At 39.9% G+C, this 20,602-nt stretch overlaps 1 long non-coding RNA gene across 1 annotated transcript in view; it reads left to right on the plus strand.

Moving 5' to 3' along the window:
- Positions 1-4,166, plus strand: part of LOC104852403 — a 6,695-nt gene extending 2,529 nt beyond the window's left edge. Inside the window, exon 3 of the long non-coding RNA XR_777482.1 lies at positions 4,042-4,166. This is a non-coding gene — a long non-coding RNA (uncharacterized LOC104852403). The remainder of the gene's footprint in view (positions 1-4,041) is intronic.
- Positions 4,167-20,602: the final 16,436 nt, after the last annotated feature.

Here is a 20,602-nt window from a genome sequence, read left to right on the forward strand (position 1 = left end):
TCCTCCCTCCCTCCATTTAGATAGAAACGGCATCATCATCATCTTCTGAATCCAAGTCCTGAGTTCAGAAAGGTTGCTCTCCAGTGCACTTTGCCAGAGATGTCACGCTGACCATCACACGAGGTCTGCGACATCCACACTGAAATCCTTGGCTGTGTTTCACGATTTTTCATTCCTTTTAAAGAGTGCCCAGTGGGCAGGGGAGGGGAAGGGATGATATTTGGAAGGAGACACACTGGACATCATATTTAATGTGCACCGGTGATAAATCAGAGTTTTCTCTGATTTTTTGCTTTATGGTGGTATAAGCCCAAACAGATGCGTTAAAAGCAAAGCAAAACAACAGAAGAAAAATAATTCTGGTGGCATTGTCGACTGTTTCTGCAACAAGTCTCAGCAATGGATTCCCCAGGGCGCCTCATTGTTCTTATTCTGCAGGGAAGAAAATGCCCTTAGGTCTTCTTTCTCTCTTTCTCCTGCTGCCTTTTCACTGTGATGGCGTCGTTGCTGTCACCTTTCCATGACAAATATGCAACTTGTGGGCATTGAATTTATTCAGCTAGTCCGCCTAGCGAAGATTACAAATGAGGGACAAGGGGGAAGAAGGGCCTTTAGAGTGATGTTGGTGTATCATCTCCTCCAGCCAGGCTGCAGAAAGGAAGTAAAATGAGACACTTTCAGTTATGATTACTACGTATTTACAAAAGGAGGCCATAGGCCAGTAGTAAAGAAACAAGGATCGATGCTCCCTGAATAGCAATTTCGAACAACCAACTATGAGCTAAAAGAACTGTCTCCAACTAGGCAATATTTGGTACTACCTACACACCCCGTTCCGATCTTTTCCCTGCAAAGAAAGACAGAAAGCGGAGGGTGGGTAGCTGAAGAGCTAATACCGTGCAAAACATAATTCTTAAAACACACATAGCCAAATGAAGGATGCTCTTTCATTTAAAAGTCTTGACATTCAGGAGGTGATGGAGGGATACGATGTGCAAACAGCTGTTACAACTCTGCTGTTGATAATAAATCTTGGTCCAAGCCACTACAAAGTTGCCATAGGGACGTGGGAAGCCATCTGCGATTCTCTGCTCTGGAGGAGGTGTTGGGTACAAGGGAGGCAGCAGGAAGGTGAGATGCAGAGCTGCTGCTCCTACCGTGGTCCCTATGCCAGTGTTTGTTGGGAGGTGCAGAAGTGGGGAGAGAAAAGGTGTCTCCAGTCCAAGCTGAGGCCAGTTCAGTTGGGGCTGTTCTTTGTTCGGGAATCTGCTAGGTGCTGAGCATTATCTTTAATCATCACAGTCTCCATGAATGTCAGTAACATTGCAGTAGGAGAGAAGAAATAAAGACAGAGAGGAAGGAGAGGAGGAAAATGATAATTTAAAAATTGTTCTTTTAAGAAAAACTGCAGCTTTTAAGGACACGAAGTTATCCAAGGTTACAGTGCCTTTTCCCCTTCTAGGAAACTCAATCTCCCAAATTCCTAAATGCCTTAAAAATATACTAAGGCTGTAAACTGGGATTCAGTTCTCACAGGCGTCCATCCTCGAGGAAGCAGCACTTTCAAGTGGGTAGCATATCGCTAGGCTCCAAACACACGCAAATGGTTCTCATTGTAACACAGCCCTCCAAGGGCGGCCCAACAACAGAAATGGTATACGTCCTAGTCCTAGATACCAGGGCACCTCCAAGATCACATGAAAACCTCCAATTCCAGACCAGGATGCACCTCTCTCTTGAGGGCCTCACTCTATTCTCCTAGTACATACTTTAATTCTGCCTAATACACCATTCTGTGCCTCTCACCGGAAGTTCTTTTTCTGTGATAGGACTCAGCAAACCTATAACCTGCCCCATGGGTGAGCTGAGTTGAAGTCCCCCTCTCCTCTTCAGGGGCCCCCTTGCATCCCATTTGCTGACATGGTTCCTGTTTTTAAAGGAGCCTTTTGTTTTAGAGTCATTATAGAGCGACAGAGGTGAGGTGGTGACATTGCAGAGGGTTCCAGAATGTCTGGTGTCCAGTTTTCCCCTTCCTTAGCATCTTCTATCACCACAGTGCATTTCTCGAAATGAGGCAGCTGACACTGTTAGGCTGCTGTTAAGAAGATTTCAGCCTGGCCACTATCATGAGATCAACCAATGACAAATGCTGGTGGGGCTGTGGGGAAAGAGGAACGCTGATCCACTGCTGGTGGGAGTGCAGACTGCTGCAACCACTGTGGAAATCAGTATGGAGATACCTCAAAGAACTAGGATTAGAAATCCCATTTGACCCAGCTATTCCTCTGCTGGGTATCTTCCCCAAAGAATTAAAAGAATCATACCACAGTGATACATGCTCACCCATGTTCATAGCAGCACAATTCATGATAGCTAAAACTTGGAAGCAGCCCACTTGCCCATAAATGGGAGACTGGATAAAGAAAGTGTGTGTGTGTGTGTGTGTGTGTGTGTGTGTGTGTGTAAAATGGAGTACTACTCAGCCATAAAGAATGAGAAACTAGAGATGTTATAGCCAAATGGATGCACATTGAGGTGATACTCAAGTGAAATAAATAGGACATGTGTAAATACTGAATAGTTTCTCTAGTATGAGAAACTGAAAGTGTAAATAAGGACTAAAAGGTACAATAGATAATGTGAAATAGGAAGAAAAGGTGCAAAGGAAAAGTGGGAGGGGTAGGAGAAAAGAAAGAAGGGAAGGGAATTAATATGAGGAAAAGAAAAAAATGGAAACACAGTCTGTAGATAGGGAGGGGTGGAGGGGTTGAAGGGAGGGCAGGGGAGTGGGGAAAAAATAAGAACCAAGATGGATTATGGGAAGGTGTAAGTTTCCAACGATGAATGTCCTTTTATTGTATACCCATAAAATTAATTAAAAAAGAGATTTCAGACTTGATTTAGATTTACCCAATATTTTCATCAATGTTTACTTTTTGTTTCAAGGTCCTGTCCGTTATGCCACACTGCATGGAGTCGCTTTTCCAAGGCTCCTCTGGTCTTTGATGGTCTCTAGGTCTTTATTTTCTTATCCTTAGCAGTCTTATGGAGGACTCATTGTCTTTATTTTTCACCAGTCCAGCAATGCAGCCTTGGAGAGGCTAAATGACTTGTGCACGTTCAGGCAGATTATGGAGGTAGCACTGTATTCCTCTTCAGTCTAGTTAAGTCTGTTTTCCAGACGCCAGTGGGCGTCAGAAACACCAGGACGGTTAGGGAGACTGGGATGGCTCAGGCTGCTGGGACTGCACCCTGGAGTTCAGATTCAGTAGCTCTAGAGCGAAGCCCAGAACTGGCATTTCTAGATGCTCTGCTGTGGTCCAGGGACCACGTTTTAAGAACCGTGGTATTAGGTCAAGTTCCAGACTACAAAGATTTTTAGATGAAAAAGTTCATTTGAGCCGTTTACTTGGATCACATCCATCAGATAGGTGTCAGGTTTCCATTTCACTTTCTTAAGTGTGGAAATGAATTTAAACTCTAAACAACTTTCTCTTCTTGTCTGCCTTCTTCCCTCCTTCCCTTTCTCTGTTGCTTTGTTCATCCTAGAGCTAGGTACAGAGGGGTGTGATAAAAAGATATTTCTGTTCTTGTCCTTGGATGCGGTGTGGTGTTTGCAGCCTGGCGGAGACTGATTTGAGCCCAAGTCCAGTTCATCTCAGGTGGCCTTGTGGCTCCTGGTGTCTTTTGGTCTTAGCATCCTCATCTAAAGCATACTGGTAACTAATTCCTACCCTAGACATGCAGCAGAGGCAGTTTTATTAAAAAGAGGAGACTGAGAGCTGGAGGTTTAGCTCAGTGGTTTCCAGTGCTTGCTTTGTAAGCACAAGGATCCGAGTTTGATCCCCGGTACCAAAAAAAAAAAAAAAAAAAAAAAAAAAGAGAGAGAGAGAGAGACCGATAAGATGAAATAATGTAAACTTCATATATGCTCCCTGAAATCTGAATTTTTTTCCTTCTTGAAAGAGTTTCCATAGCATTGATTCAAACTTTATTCTTCCTTTTCTCCTTTTTTTTTTTTTTTTTTTTTTTTTTTTTAAGATGAGAAGAGCTGAAAACAAAATCTGGATTCCATTGACAATCGATTTGAAAATTAAGCCACAAAGGGAAAATGGACAATGAAGTCTTATTAAAGAGGCATCTTATTAAAGACACATTGAGCTCAAATAGTGAATAAAAAATATATTTTTGTGCTACTATGACAGCTTCCAGTGACAGGCACTGAGCTGCAGGTAAATAATTACCAGGCCATTGTTAGGACTTAGAAACAAATTGCCTGTAATATTTTTTGTTTTCTGGAGTAGTGTATAAAGCAGTGACTCAAATCCATGTTGCTTCCTACATGATCTAGACCCCAGGACTATTTTAAATATTTCCTGAAAAAGACCAGAGGGAGAAAAAAATCAGAAGTATGCAGCCTCTCAGTGTGATCTGAAAAATTCCTGCAGATTTTCTGAAGCCCTTGAAGAATTCATAACCTTAAGTACTCCCATATAAATGATTCATATTATTTCCAAGCTCTCTTCCTGTTTCATATTTTGATTAGAAGCTCAGTCTGACTTTTAAGTCTGGCCCAATTCACAATAAAATATGAAGCCACAGTTGCTCCATTTGTTATCTTACGCATCTCTGCTTCTTAATCATTTAAAACACATCCAAACAATCACAAGTTTTCTAAAACAAAAAAACAAATCATTATGCACAACTGGCCTCAGGGCACAGATCAGAATTCTGTGCATGTTAGCATATTTAATCATCCCATTTTGGGAAAGACAATCCATTTTAATTTCCTTAGACTGTGTTCACTTGCTTTCATTATTTTCTTTACTTCAACCATCAACTTGACAACTATTTTTCTTCACAACAAGGCTTATGGTATTACTCCAAATCTGTCTGATTTCATGGCCTTTAGGACTGCTTTCATGTATTATGAATTTGTCAACTGGCAGTGTTTGTTAGATGGAAACTTACAACTCCTTGCAGAAGTATTATTTTGCAGAAAGTATCGCTGTTTTTTTTTTTTCCCTCTTAAGTGGGGGAAATATCAATGTTTTCAGAGGGAGGGTGAGGACTAGTTTGTTAAATATGTTCAATAATAGTATGTTGGTGCATGCTTTTGACATATTGGTAGCACTACTTTTGTTCTTGGTTGCTTCCTGTCATTCCCTCTGTTGTGGTTTGGATCAGGAACATTCACCCAAATTCTCATGTACTCAGAAGTAGGGATGTTGGAGGCTGACTTGCTCACGGGGCCCCATACTCACTGGTGGATTTACCCACAGGTGAGCTCGGAGGCTGAGTATACTGTGAGGAGGCGGGGCCTAGTCTGAAGAGGTGGGTCACTGAGGGCGTGGTCTAAGAGTGTCTAGGGCTGGGGATGTAGCTCAGTGGCACTGCGCCTACCTGCAAGCACAAGGTCCTGAGTTTAATCCCTGGTACAAAAAACAGACAAACAAACAAAAAAACAATCTCTCTCTCTGTGTGGCTCCTCCCTTTGTTCCCTCTGCTTCCTGTACGCCCAGGCTTGGACAGCTTTCCTCTGAGACCCTTCCACCAAGCCACTTCTGTGGTTGAGCCCACCAACCATGGACTGAAACCTCTGAAAAACTGTGAGTCAAACTAAACTCTTCTCCTTTAAATTGTGAGTATAGGGCATTGTATGCCACTGAATAAAGTTAACTGAGACACTTTTTAAGCAGTGGGTCAGCACCGTACTCCTTACCTCCTCTCTTTTCCCTCCTTCCTGCTTCAACATCTAAATGAAACTCATGATTAGACAGGGTTTCTGGCAAAGAAGTCTTTTCCCCAGACTTAGAACAGGGGGTTTTGGAAAGATATCTGGACCTCTAGGCTTCTGCTAAGGTATCACAGAAAGCTAGAAGATTCCAAACAGGAATTACATCTGGCTGCAAGGAACAAAAACCACCATTTTCTAGAATAATTGTTTAAGCTGTCTATAAGGTGGTCTAAACAAATAAAGTCCTGGGGTAGATACCTTAGAGCTGATGTTTTAGTAACACAAAATTATGAGGGATTCCATCTCTTCCGACCAGAGTTCTCATTTTATGGCTTCCATTCTTGAGATTGCCTCATAGCCCAAGAAGGCTACCAGAGCACCAGCCATTACATTTGCTTCTTGACAGCAGGAACATTGGAAGGCTGCTTTTCTCAGCCCAAGCATTTCCTTTGAAAGATCTATTTCAGAAATCACGTATAATATGTCTATTTCTGTCTTGCCAGGCTGAACTCATTCACATGCCATATCTAGCTGAAAGAGAAGCTGAGAAATTTAGGACTTTGTAATGGAGTTCTCTTACTAAAGAAGAAGAGGAGATGGACATTTAGAAAGCAAATTGCAGTGCCTATCACAGATCTGGAGAGAACAGAGAACTGAAGTCATTGTGGACCAAAGATAGCACTGGCCAGATGCCACAGGCCCCAATCTCACTGATGCGCATGACAGTGCAAAATGAGCAGAACCTTACCACCAGCTTTTTTTTTGGGGGGGGGCGGGGGAAGGCAGGAAAGTGCCCAAGTCCTTCAGACCATAGGAATGAGGCTTCAAATAGAAATTATGCAGAATTATACAAGAAATGATTGATTTCATAAACACCTGAGTTTACAGATTCAAATTTATAATCAGTAGGGGGTAGTAGACATAAGAGTTCTCAAACTTTGATTAAAACACTGTTTCCCCCCAGAGGGGGGGATCAACATGGCTTGATTAATTGTATTTGTTGTAAAAATGCAAACATGTTGGAGACTTGAACGTTTTCTAAAATGATCCACTATTTGTCGAGGATAGGACTGTATATTTCATCTCTGCTTAATGCCTGACAAACTTAGGTACTCCGTGTATCTTTGTTACGTGAAAAGTGATAGTAATCTAAGAGGTTTTCATATAGATTTGTGTGCCTCTGTATTAGTTACATCCCTTTCAGATGCAAGTAACAGAAATTGAAGTCAAATGCTTACAAGAAAAAGTAATTTACTGGCTCATAATTTAAACTATGAACTCCAGGTATAGCAGGAACTGGGCATTCAATGATCTCACTGGATCACGATCTTGCTTTCTCCTTTGAAATTTTCTTTATATTGGCTCCCTTCTTAGTTAAACTTTCTGTTCACAGTGACAGAGTAATTACTAGCAGTGCCCTGAAAAATTATCTTTCTGGCTTTGAGACTAGTGGGTAAGGTCACCTTCTCTCAGACATCTGTAACAACTGTCACTCATCTAAGTCTCATTGGCTCTGATTGTTTTGACTTGTGATCAGTATTCTCATTAGAATGTGAATCCTCTCCTTAGCCAAGCCTTAAGACTCATTCCTACCGTGTCACTTAGGATGCAAAGTATCACTCCAGCTGTTTTGACTACAATAATTTAATACAGGAGGGTGAAATGCAGTCTATTTACTGTTTTGTTAAATAAATAAAGTGTGATTGAACACAGCTACATCCATAAATTTAAGAACTGCTTGTGGTTGTTTCTGTGCTAAAATAGTGGAGTGGACTGAGTGACCTGTAAGCCTAGAATGTTTACAATCTGACCATCTCCAGAAAAAGTTTATCGATCTTTAATTCTATATAAGAAATGATAGCAACATGCCGAAACCCTGAGAAGAAAGAGGAGAACAGCAAGACATCACATCTCTCAGGAAGCAGCTACCTCCAGGGTGGGAGGAACCAAGGGAAATGACTGGAATTATGAAAATTTAGAAGCTGGAAAACGAACCCCATGAATTTGAAATTACAGACTCTCAGGAAGTAATAAGTTTGGCCTGGCTCTGAGGTTGTTGAAGGTGCTCAATGAGCTGGCTCTGTCAGTATTGAAAAAGATGTAAACCATGACCTACAGCTGTTTCTGGAATAAAACACCAGCGCAGAAGCAAAAGACCGTGCTGGGTGAGCCTGGAAAGAACAAGAAAAAGCATGCCATTTCTTCCTCTCCAGCCTGCAAGTCTCCTTGGTGGCAGAGTGTAAGGGGGAGCAGCAGGGAAGGAGAAAGGTGGCTGTAGAGTCTTGGCCTTGGCAAAGCAGAGCATGGGAGTGTGGGCTTGAACTTGAAATGCTATAACCTGAAAACTGATACAGTTCACTTGTGGATTCTTCATTATCCACCCACAGCTTTCTATGTATATTTGAACATCAGCCAAAGCTATCCTTCATTAGAACAAAGACATTACACCATCTGTCCTCAAGAAGAAGATCCAAGGTCCCAGAACTCACTGCATTCATCTTTGGGCTATGCTAACTGCTCTCTAAAACCATAGTCCCATTAAGACATCGGGTTACTTGAAAACTAAACTATAAAATTATAGGCTACTAACAATACTAGTGTCAGATATTAGAGGAAGAAGAGAGGAAGAAATTAGAACCCAGCACAACACAACACATGCACATCTAACAAAAAAGATATTCATAATCTCTTTCTTCTGTAACCAGTCAAGAGTGCCAAGATATATATGTATATATATTATATAAATATGTACATATAAAATATGTATGTATAAAATATGTATATATTATATACAACATATTATATAGGAATATATGTATTCCACCACTTTCCTATATTTTCCTTGTCTTTGACTAAGATCTCAGCTGGAACTGTATTTTAACTGGTGGCGAAATTCAAACTTTTATTCCTGAAGGAGGATTCTCATTGATCCTGTTTTGTGTTGCTGTTATTCTTATTGTTGTAGTTTTCCATGGAAATACTGCAAAGAACCCTACAGAGTCTTCTGGCCCAGATATAAGTCTTCTTGCTCTCATCAACTCTACTTCCCCGAGATGGCCGGGTTCAACATCCCAAGTCAATAGGAATGCTCCCTTCTTTCTTTTATTGAAGTGGCATTAGAACATAAAACGTCCAGGTGATAGTCTCATCCACTGTTCAGGGGAGTCATTGTTGTGTGTCCTGATAGAAGCAGTTCTCCCACTGGAATTAAATTCTCCAAAGCAGCGAGGGTTAATGTTAGGTTAATGTTGCTGGGATGGGAAGCAAAGTCCTGCAGGTGGGTCATTGGGTATAATAGTGTGAGAAGCTACCTTTACTTTCACCTTTTACATGGAAAGTTTGGCGAGTCCAGTGGAGATATTTTATCATGTTAAAGCGGTACTTACTTCTTTAAAGTTTTTTCTTTTAACAAGAATGGGTGTTGAATCTTATCAATGTCTTTTTATTATCTATGCTAATGATATTTTGATTTTTTTCTCTTTTTTGTTAAAAACTATTAATATGATCCAAATATATTAATAGTGAGTATATTAAAAAAAAGGCTTTTTTGAGACAGGGTCTCACGATGTAGTTCACACTGAGCTCGAACTCACTCTAGCCCGGGTTGGGCTCTTGCCTCAGCTCCCTGAGTGCTGGGATTATTGGGTGTGTGCTACCACCTTGGCTCATGGGTGTACTTTGAATAATCCTTGCTGTTGGATTCAATTGCTGGTATTTTACTTATTATTTCTGTATGAAAATTTGCATATTAAAGAGAGAATGGCCTGTGCCTTCTTCTGTGCGATGTTATCTTTTCAGTTTCATAAAAGCACATACAACCATTCCCCTTCCTTTTTGTCTTTGAAGACTCTATTTTTATGTCCCCCCACCTCTAACCTTGGAGATGCATTTCCCCTGTAAACTAGTTTGGGAAGACATTTTGCTTTATCAGTGTTGGGTCTTCCTAACTTTGATGGGTCAGGATGCAGTTTGGGTTTAATCTTCAGTTTAGTGGCTTGAAATAAGCTTGAAGAGGAAAGTGGGGTCCCTCAGGCACAGCTTTGCAAAAATTTGGTTCTACATGAAAAACAAAAGCCCGCAAAACCTGGTCACAGGGCACTGGTGCAATCAGATTTTACTTTTCAATGATTCCACACTGACTGACTTTCTCATCATGGGAAAATTACCTTATTCCTTTAAACTTCAGTTTCCATATCTATAAGTGACAAAAAAGTTACAGAGTTTGAAAAAAATCATTTGAATTATGTCTATAAAATGCTTATCCTTGTATCTCGCACACTGTAATGCTTACAGAGATAAAATTTTTGAGGGGGTGTGCATATCCATGTAATCATTCTGTGTTTAAGCAGTTTTGTAGTTCTAGCATACAAACACCAAACTCTTTTCTTGGTAAAAATGATTCCTAAACACACCACACACACACACACACACACACACACACCATCCTGAATAAGAGGGATCTTTCTACATTTCTGGTTTATGGGGGAGCTATTGGTTTCCATGCTATTGAACTCTTAGTGAGTTCTTTCTTCAGCAAATTCTCTTGATTTTCCTGGGTTTTCAACCATATTGTCTGCAAACAGTTTATTTTATCTTCATGGCATTTGTGGATTTTATTTAACCTAAACTTATTTGGAGATAATATTTATCCTTAGAATCTAAGCCAGAATTGCATATTACAAATAGATTGTTTGATAGAGAAGTGACCCACAGTTTAAATTACCTCGTTAGTTGAACAGGAAAATAATTGCAACGATTGCCCAAGACACCATTTAGAAATTAAAAGTTGGATATTTAACCTACCAGGTGGAATAGAAAACAGGTTATTATGCGTGTGATTGAGTTTAATGTACTGTTTATATGATCTCCATGCTCCTCGTGTGAATCATGCATTTATTTCATCTTGAAATAAGGGAAGGTCAGAGAAGTTTAAATACATAACCTCTTCTCTCACCTTACTTATTTCTATTAGAAATATAAAATGGATTTTGATTTTCAGAAATGCTGATTATGACTGTTACTCAAGCAACATAATATATGTTTATCATAAAGAGAAGTATACACAGAACATGTAGTAGTGTTTCTGGTAGGTAATTATATATTATATATATGTATTTATTTCCCCCTCTTCTCTTTGAAATGCATATGTTCAAGGTCTATGGTCCAGGGTTTTTTGACTCCAAAATTTAAGTTCCTGACAAGCCCTACCAGGTTTCCACAGTCTGCCTCCTGTCTCAGCTTCACGTGTATTTTCTAGTACTGTTACTTTCACTTTATTCCATTCCCCTCAGCCTTGATTTTCCTTAAACTTGTACACTGGCCTTCTGTCTAGGAGGCTCTTTCCCCAAATAGTGCAGTGGTTCTCTCCCTGGCTTCAACCATTTCTTTGCTCTGATGGTTGCTTATCGGAGTTGATGATTTCTAGACCACCATGCGTTATCATTTCCTTCTGTTTCAGTTAGCTTTTCATCACTGTAACAAATATCTGAAATAAGCAACTTAAAGGAGGAAATGTTTATTTCGGCTTATGGCTTTAGAGGGTTCAGGCCATAGCCAGCTAACTTCATTGCTTTAGGCTTGTGGTGAGGCAGTAACATCACAGAGGCAGGGCACAGTGGAAGAAAGCTGTTCATTTCACAGCAGTCAAGAGACAGAGAGAGCAAGAGTGCCAGAGGACAGGGCTTGGGACCAGTGGCTACCTGGGTTATGGTCTTTCCATGGATAGTGACAGATGTGCAAGAGACAGAGTAAAATATACCTGATTCTTCTGTAGGCCTCCTCTAGGAACTAGGACATTGTCACTAGGGCCCACATTTCATTGGCCAAAGCAGGTCATGTGGCCATCCAAATCAGTAGAATGGGAAAATATTGCTCTGTCTTATGGAAGGTAGTTTTAGATCAAAGGGTGTTAAATATACAATCCTAAAACAGGGAGGACAGAAAGAAATGTAAACAGTGATTTAATTTATCACAATTAAAAAAATGATTATCACTTCAGAGTGAAGCCAACATATATTTAAAAAAAAAAAAAAGACCGAGGGGAGATAAGAGTAAACTGAATATAGATGTACTGGAAGCCTGATCACAGATAGAAACCAAAACCAATGAATTCAAGCTAAGATAAAAGCTGAAATTTGAGCCCACTTAAATAAGAATGCTACAGGATTCTCAGCCTTCACACACAAGGGATTGTACTGTTGTTTGTTTTATAGCAAGAGATGGCTGAAATTTCCAACTTTCTTTAATGATGGAATTCTTTTATCTTTATTGAATAGTTTACAGAAGTAGTTTGAGCCCTTTCAATCTGGAGAAAGGATGGTCTTTAGATCTTTGAAACAATCCTATGTCAATATTTTATTCTACAGGGGTTTTGGTGAGAGTTGGAGATAAAAATATCCAATGTAGGGTTTAAATTATGACAAATTATTGTTTTTAAATTGTAGGAAAAAAAATCTATCTCTAAGAATTTAGATTTCTTTTTTGAATTACTATACACAAGCATAGAAGGTGAAAGAAAAGATAAGAATCAGTCATGTGTCTTCTGTTGACAGTTAAATTATACATCTACTGGGAAGCAACTACTGGTGTGGGTTCAGGAACTTGATAATGTAACAGTTGATATTTCTGTAATTCTATTGTCCTGTGATCACAAGGTGATTCTAGACTAGCTCTCTTATCTGTTTCAAGGCACGTTTCCTGTATATTTTTCAATCATAAAAACTAAATATTTCCCAGAAGATCTGCTCCCCAGGTCCGCATGTGACCATGACCACTTTTAGCTGCAAAAGAGTCTAGGAAATCAAATAGCTACCTTCTCTAGGCTTTATAGTGGGCGATGGCAAGAGTGAGGCATTGGGAAAATTTATTAGGTTGGTCAATTAGCTGACTTCTAATGTAAAAATAGAAATTTTTATCAAATACTTGAGGCCCCTTGGGGAACATTCTTGGGAGGAAAATTGCCTCTTTATGGCCGTTGCACTGCTGAGGGCAATGAAAATGAGAGGTTGGCTTCTTTTCCCTCTCTGCCTGCAGGTGAAGCACATTTTCCTTTCTCTTTTCTCCCTTTTATTCTCTTGCTATTTTCAAGCTTCTCTAATTAGGAAAGTCAAGAAGGGGCAGAAACAATGGATGTAAAAAAGGAACCATGTTCAGCTCCCACAAAGCTGGTGTTCTGATCCTATCTCATAATTTTTAATCGGGTCAGAATTTTTGGTACAGAAGAGTATCCCATACTCAATGACTCAATTTTTATACTTTTGCAGTTTACATACATTTTTTTTTATTGAGTTTATTGGTACATTTAGGGATACAGTACAGTTACATTCATACATTTATACGTTATGAGTTTGACATTGTAGGAATGAATGTCATCCTTTGGTCTTCTCAGGAGATTGGTTCCAGGCACCCCACAGATACCATAATCCACAAATGCTCTAGTCTGTTACATAAAATGGCATCATATCTGCATGTAACCTGTGCACTTCTCCCATATACTTTAAATAATTTCGATTATTACTTGTAATTCCTAATATAATGCAAATGCTATGTAAAAGTTGCTATACTGTATTGTTTGGCAATTAACGACGATAAAAAAGTATGTGTTCAGCACAGGTGCAATTTTTTTCTCAAACATTGTAGATATTTGTTTCACTGAGTTTGTGAATGTGGAAGCAATGGGTACGGAGGGCTGACTGTAACCCCGTTTTACAGAAGCGGGTAGTCTGAAGAGGAGTGAGATGCTGATGTAAGACTTACATAGTTAATGGTGGCGTTGCTAGGACTCAATCCTGCTCTTGGCTTCAGCATGTGACAATGCCATCCACACCATTTATCCTGCATTCCCTCGGCACGGTCTCATCAGTTCTGCTCATGCGGCAACATTGCTTTTGCATCCTGTTCTCATCCATCCTGCATCCTTCAGCCCAGGAGAGCGGCATCTCAGCCATCAATCAATGTTGATACGCCAGCAATTTTCCTACAGCTTTGTTGTCGAGGAGCCTGTCTCGATGTATTATTCTAAGCATGTTGCTTAGGAAACATTGATTAATGATCAGTTTCAACATTACAAGATAATCACAGAGGCTGATGAAACTGTTTAGTGAGCAGAGATGTCCTCTTGGGCATGTATGGGAATTCAGCCCTGTACCGGATCATCTGGGGCTGCCCCATTTTTCTTATATTTTATAATGACACTATATTTGTGTTTCCGACTTTTAAAAGGAATATTAGCTTTTAGGATACAGTTTTCTGCTTTGTTGTTTATGATTGTATTTCAGAGCAGAGTGCTGCAAAATGTGGTAGAATAGCATTTGCCCCTTTTACTTTTTACTCCAACGCCTAACACATGTCAGGCTTCTTTTTTCAAGGACAGAAAGTTGTAGTTGTAAAGGTAACAAGAACTTAAAACAAAACCAAATAAAACTGAGACCAGAGTGCATTATTTCTCAAAGAAGATGATGTCAATAATATAATAGGACAAAGACCAACCACATCTGGCATATTGGTCATGGAAGCACATGGTAAGTTCTTCAATATTTGTTGAACAAATGAAGGCACAGCATTTTTGGTCCCGGTAGGTCATGATTTCTTTTTCTAAATTTCCTGGACATTCTCGTGTAGTATAAGGGTCTAGAATATTCTTGATTTCCCACTGATTTGGTTGCATCCATTCTCTTTGGAAAGAGGCAATAGAACACTAGGGTGTGGCTTTAAATATTGCTTCTCACTTGCAGCCCAGTACCTTTAGACCAGTTTTTACCCTTTTAAGCCTAAGTTTTGTCTTCTGTAAAACAGGGAATCTATTGTCAAAACTCACTTCACTTGCAGAGCAAGATGAAATGAATTAATGACTGTTGAGTGTCCACCATTCCATCTGACTTTTAATAGGTCCTCAATGATTGTTAGCATTTAGTTCTGTTGAACTCAGGACTTAGAGAAGACAACATTAAGATTAGCCAAGAATGGCTGAATCCAACTTATAGAGGGAGAACTTGATAGTTGGCTATAGAATTAATTCAAATCAAACCAAGGGGGAAAAAATGAGAACCAAGACCTATTATGTAAAGGTACAAGATCCCAATAATGAACGTAATTGTATTGTATACCTTAAATGTACCAATAAACTCAATAAAAGAAAAAAAAGACTCAAGAAAGAATTAGTTCAAATCAAGTATGTACAATAATCTTAAGAGTAAGCACAGAGGGATTACCAAGATAGTAAGTCTGACAAGGCTGAAAGAGTAGAGTTTACTCTTGTTGGCTTGGTGCTTGCTTTCCCTGTATCTAACAGTTCCTCCCGATTTTATTTGCCTTCTTCCACTGTTCTTGGACTTCCTGGTCTATTCTGGGATAGTGCTCTAAGTTCAATTTTTTTTTTTAACCTTTCTTCTCAAGTCTCTGCTTTAGCAATTTGTCAAAGTTCAGTTTCGAATAAGGAGGACTTTATCATCTGTATTCCCAGGGATGTAGTTTCTCTCAAATTCACATCAATAAATGTCTACTCTGATTGCCCAGGAAAGTTTTTGGTTTTTCTTTTTGCTCATTTTTATGTCTCTTAGATTAAAAAAAAAATCAAACTCAGGGCCTGCATTTAAAAAAAATAATTAGTTTGTAATGTACAAGTTTAAATACACAATTTAATACCTTTAATAAATGTTTATAGTCATATTACTGAAACCCCTTTTTAAGATGTAGTGTAAAGCATTTTCACTATTCAGAAAAGATCTCTCATACCGACATCCAGATCCTTCCCCCTCCAAAGGTGGCTGTTGCTTTGCTTTCTAGTCTTTCATATTAGTTTTTCATGTGCTTGGATTTCTTTTGGACAGCCTTACCTGTAGGTACACGCCTGTATTGTGCATGCAGTGAATGTTCTGCCCTTTTTGTTACTGAGTAGTGTTTCATGATATGGATATACTAAGATTATTTGCCCATTTTTGTGTGGATGAATGCTGGGCTGCTTCTTGTTTTTAACTATTAGGAGTAAAGCTGCAGTCAACATTCTGTTGTAAGACTTTTGATGGACATTTGTTTTTAAAATTGTAATTGACATATGAAGATACACATTCATAGAGTGCAATGTGATATTTTGACATATGTGTATAATGTGCAATGATCAAATCAGGTGATGAGGATATCTGTCATCTCAAACATTTATTGCTTCTTTGTGTTGGAAATATTCAAAATTCTCTTTTCTAGGGCTAGAGATTTAGCTCAGTGGTTCTGCTGCCTGCCTCACAAGTGCAAAGTCCCAAGATGGATCCCCAGTATGAAAACAAAACAAAACAACAAAATTCTCTCTTCTAGCTATTTTGAAATATATGCTAAATATGTGCTGTATTATTGTTTTCTATAGTGAACCTACTATGCTATAAAACACTAGAACTTAATCTTCTGTGTAACTGTGTTTTTCTGCATAAAAAACCAGGTCTTGTCTCTTCCATCTCCCCATCTTCCCAGACTTTGGGAACTACTAGTTTACTCTGTACCATGACCTCAACTTTTTTAGCTTCCAAATATGAGAGATAATTTGTAATATTTATTTGTTCGTTTGTTTTTTTGAGACAGCTGCTTGCTGTGTAGTTCAGACTGCTCTTGAACTCATTATGTAGCCTAGGCTGGCCTCAAACTCATAGCAATCCTCCTGCCTCAGCCTGCCAAGTGGTGGGATTGCAGGTGTGTGCCACCATGTCTGGCTATATTTATTTTCTGTTCCTGGCTTTTTTCACTTAACATAAATGTGGACTTACATATTTTTCATTTTTTGTATGTGCTACTGAGGATAGAACACGGAGTCTTCATGCTGAGATGTATCCCCCAGGCCTTGTTTATTTTTTATTTTGAGGTAGGATCTTGCTAAGTTCCCCACGTTGGCTTTGAACTTGGAATCCGACAGCCTCAGCCTCACAGGCATCTGGGATTACAGGCGTGTGCCACCACATCCAGCTTGTTTTCATCTATTTTTGTGGAACCATTCCAGAGTGGAATTGTTGGATCATAAAAAGTGAGCATTTGTAGGACTCGACAAAACGTTTTCTGAAGCGGCTATCTCATTTTGCATGCCTGTAATTTTCAGTTGCTTCACATCCTCAGGAGCACTTAGAATTGCGAGCCTCTTTAATTTTAGCCATTCTGCTGGGCAGGAGGTGATATCTCATTGTAGTTTTCATTTACATCCCATTGATGGCTAATGATGGCCGTCTTTTGATGTGCCTGGCATTTTAAGGGAACTAATAATTATCCTACAGACAGGAAGTGCAGTTTCCCAATTGAAGTCTACGTGGAACACATGTTCTCACCTGAGTCCAGATACTGGGTGTCACCCCTCTTCTTGTGTAGCGAGCTCCCCTATCAACCCTTTTGTATTATTCCCCTTTGCTGCCATCTCCCCAAAGTGCTCCACATCAGCTTTATTTCTGCATAAGTCTCTATACACAGCCTGTTATGGCTTGTATCTGGCTGTCCCCCAAAGCTTCATGCACTCATAGATGGGGCTTTTTGGAGGTGGTAGGATGTAGGATGTGTGAATATCGATTAAGAGTATGTGATAACTAAATTCATCCACTGATTGCTTTAGCATAGTTCTGGATGTGGATAATGGGAAGATCCTGGGTGTGGGTGGCACCAACCAGGGGTCTTTGTAGCCTGAATGGAATATAAAGACAAAGGGAGACTCGATGCTGCTCCTTCACTGCTTTCTTTCTGCCCTGCCATGGACTGTTTCTCCTCTGCCATGCTGTCCTGCCTTGGAGCCAGCGAACTACAGACTGAAACCTTTACAAATTGTGAGCTAAAGTAAACCCTTCCTTCTATAACTTGTGGATGTTGGGCATTTTGTCACAGCAGTGAGGAAGTTTCTAAGAGCCCAACTCTGGCCTTGTTAAATAGTCCAAAAATATGTGTTCAGCCAGGCGTGGTGGCGCACTCCTATAATCCCAGCACCTGGGAGGCTGAGGCAAGAGGATCGCTGTGAGTTTGAGACCAGCCTGGGCTACATAATGAGTTCCAGGTCAGTCTCAACTACATAGTGAGACCCTGTCTCAAAACCCCCCCACCAAAAAAAAAGTTTTCGGCATTTTTGTTTAGCATTTTTGGGATTGAAATTAAAATTCCTGCAGGAAAAAGTATTTGAAGTTAAAGTATTCAACATGGCCCCACTCATGAATGGTGAACACAACATTAGAATTGTTTGGTGGCTGAGCCATTGCTTTCATGTTGTGGCTCCTTAATGATGTTTTCCAGCTGAAAGATATAACCAGACAGCATAAAAATGAAATGTTCCTCGCTCTTCTAATAGCCGACTGACAAATAGAGTAACTGTAAGATGATAAAACTCCACTGACGGAGGATGATTAAAGGCACTGATGAACGCAGTGGCTGTAGAATAGAACTCTGTCTCCTCAATATGAGCAGGATGAAAATCCTTTTTTCATGATGTGAATTCAAGCGTAGCATTCCAGAAAGCAGAACTCACATGAATCACAGTCTGTGGGCAATGCCTCAGCGATGCTGAAACAGGCTTCCTCCTTTCTTCTCTTTTGAACAACGTATTGACTTAGCTGTTTCACTTATTCTCTGCTAAAATGTGTATTCATTTGTCTCTAGTATATAATACTGATATTTTATTTACCTATTTAAAGTATATGACAGGAATGAACTACTCCCTCAAATTTGGGTAAAAAAAATATAGCCCTCACCTTTTCCCTAGTCAGCCTCCACCTCTGTGCTCGTGCTAACAAGCGTCTTCTCTCTTAAGACCTCTGACCCCTCTGAACCCTCTGTGAGCCCTAAGGTGCAGCTTTAAAGTTGATTTAAAGGTGATACACTGGCTTCCAAATGTAGACAAAGAGGATCGGGGACTCGCACACTAGTTCACCTGGTGTGGTACAGCTTTTGTTCACTAATGAGGGTCCTGCCTGGTTCACAGCATGGACGCTCACCATTCCCAGTTCAGTCATCATTTCTGGGGCTGGACTAAGCATTCTTTCATCAGCTGCCCCCAGTGTCTGGTACTGAGGCTTAGTCACGGGTTCAGTGTCTCCTTTGCAGCCCGAGTGTCAGTTTCCAAATCCAACTTCAGCACACCCTGAAGATTCATCATCACTCGCAGATCATTCATTTCTCAATCCTCTCCGGCCCTCTTAAAACTTTCCCAAGTCATTCATTAAGGCCAGGGTTGGAACCTGCCTGCCCACCGGATCAAGGGTGGTGGGGGCCTGGCCTGTAAACTGGAAACCTGCCCTCTTGGGTGGACAGGGAAAAGGTCAAAGGATCTCCGTGGGGCCCCTGTGTCTAACTGGCCACTGGAACAACTTCGCGTTTTCTTACCGAAACGTCTTCAAGAAAAAAACTCACCAGGCTCTTTGCTGTGAAAGCAGTGCCTGTTTGTTACAATAGATTGAAGAGATATTAACAAAATAGAATCATTAATTATTCTACCATACAGGGGTGCTAGGTGTCAACCTTGGCACGTATCTTTTTAGTCTCTCTAATGAACACACACACACACACACACGCACGCACATCAACATACATACATGCACACAATGAATCACTAGCATTGTATTACGGTCTGTTTTGTCACTTTACAATACATTATTCATGAATTCATGCAAAGATATCTATTGAGGCACTGCTACATGCCAGGTGCTGTTTTAGATCCTGAGACATAGCAAGGACAAAAAAGAAAAAAGAAAAAAAAATCCTCTCTGTGTGGAGTTGGATTTTTAGGTTGAGGCAGAGGCAAAAGAATGATAAATAAATAAATAATAAGTATTTTATTTATCAAATAATACACATTTCAGAGAAAATATAAAGAAAGTAAGAGGGATAGGAAGAGTGTGTATATGTGTGCTTCTAGTTTTCCCATACAATCAACTGTGAGCATGCAGTGTGATTTGCTCCAGGAAGGAAAGCAGATGGTAGGAGACAGGCACTTGGTTTAATTCATTTGACTCCCCCTTGTTTGGGGTTTGTGTAGGCTTAATGCTATCGAGCTTCAGGGCTGGGAACAATGGCCATTCTGGGCCTGAGCAAAAGTTAAAAATAGAGTGATTTACGCCTGATAAATGTATAAGGTGGGGGGCAAAGAGCCAGCAGGGAGAGCTTGGAAGGCAAGAACAAAAAAGGACATACTGGAAGAAACTCAGCTGGGGCAGAGATCTTCACAGAATTAATACTGCTGTTGCTCTGATTAGGCAAATGAAGCCCACCTATTACAAATTTAGAAAACTAAAAACACAGGAGAATATAGAAGTGGAAGTTACATAACTTCACATGTAATACATGTAATACACATGTAATTCACATGCAATACATGCTGTTGTATTGCTTTCTACCCAGATATGCATGTGATTGTGTCTGTATGCAATTTTATGTGCTTTTCACTTAAAATTTTGTCAAGAATATTGACTTGCAACAGGAATATTTGAAAATGTGGGTCTCAGTCATCGTAGAACATTCCTCTGAGTAAATGGAATGAGAATGGTAATGAATCCTATTATTTCTTTATTGTTGGATGCTTTGGTTGTTTTATTTTATTTTATTTTTATTTTTTTTCAGCTTTAATTGAGTTTATTGGTACATTTTAGGGATGAAGTACAGTTATATTCATCGTTGGGATCTTGTACCTCTACATGACAAGACTTGGTTCTCATTTTAAATATCACACTGTTATAAACAATGTGGCCCGGGAAGTCATCTTTTTCTGGGTCTCTGAATATTTTATTAGAATGAGTTCCCAGGAGGGAGGTGACCGGCACCAAGCAGATACATTTTTCTTTTTTTTAAATGCCCGAAGCCTCGAAGAGATGGGAGGGAAATGGCCAATATCTTTGCGTGACAGCGCTCGGTTTACTGTCAGCACAT

Source organism: Fukomys damarensis, unplaced genomic scaffold (assembly GCF_012274545.1).
Source record: "Fukomys damarensis isolate Sample0158 unplaced genomic scaffold, DMR_v1.0_HiC HiC_scaffold_34, whole genome shotgun sequence".
NCBI lineage: Eukaryota > Metazoa > Chordata > Mammalia > Rodentia > Bathyergidae > Fukomys > Fukomys damarensis.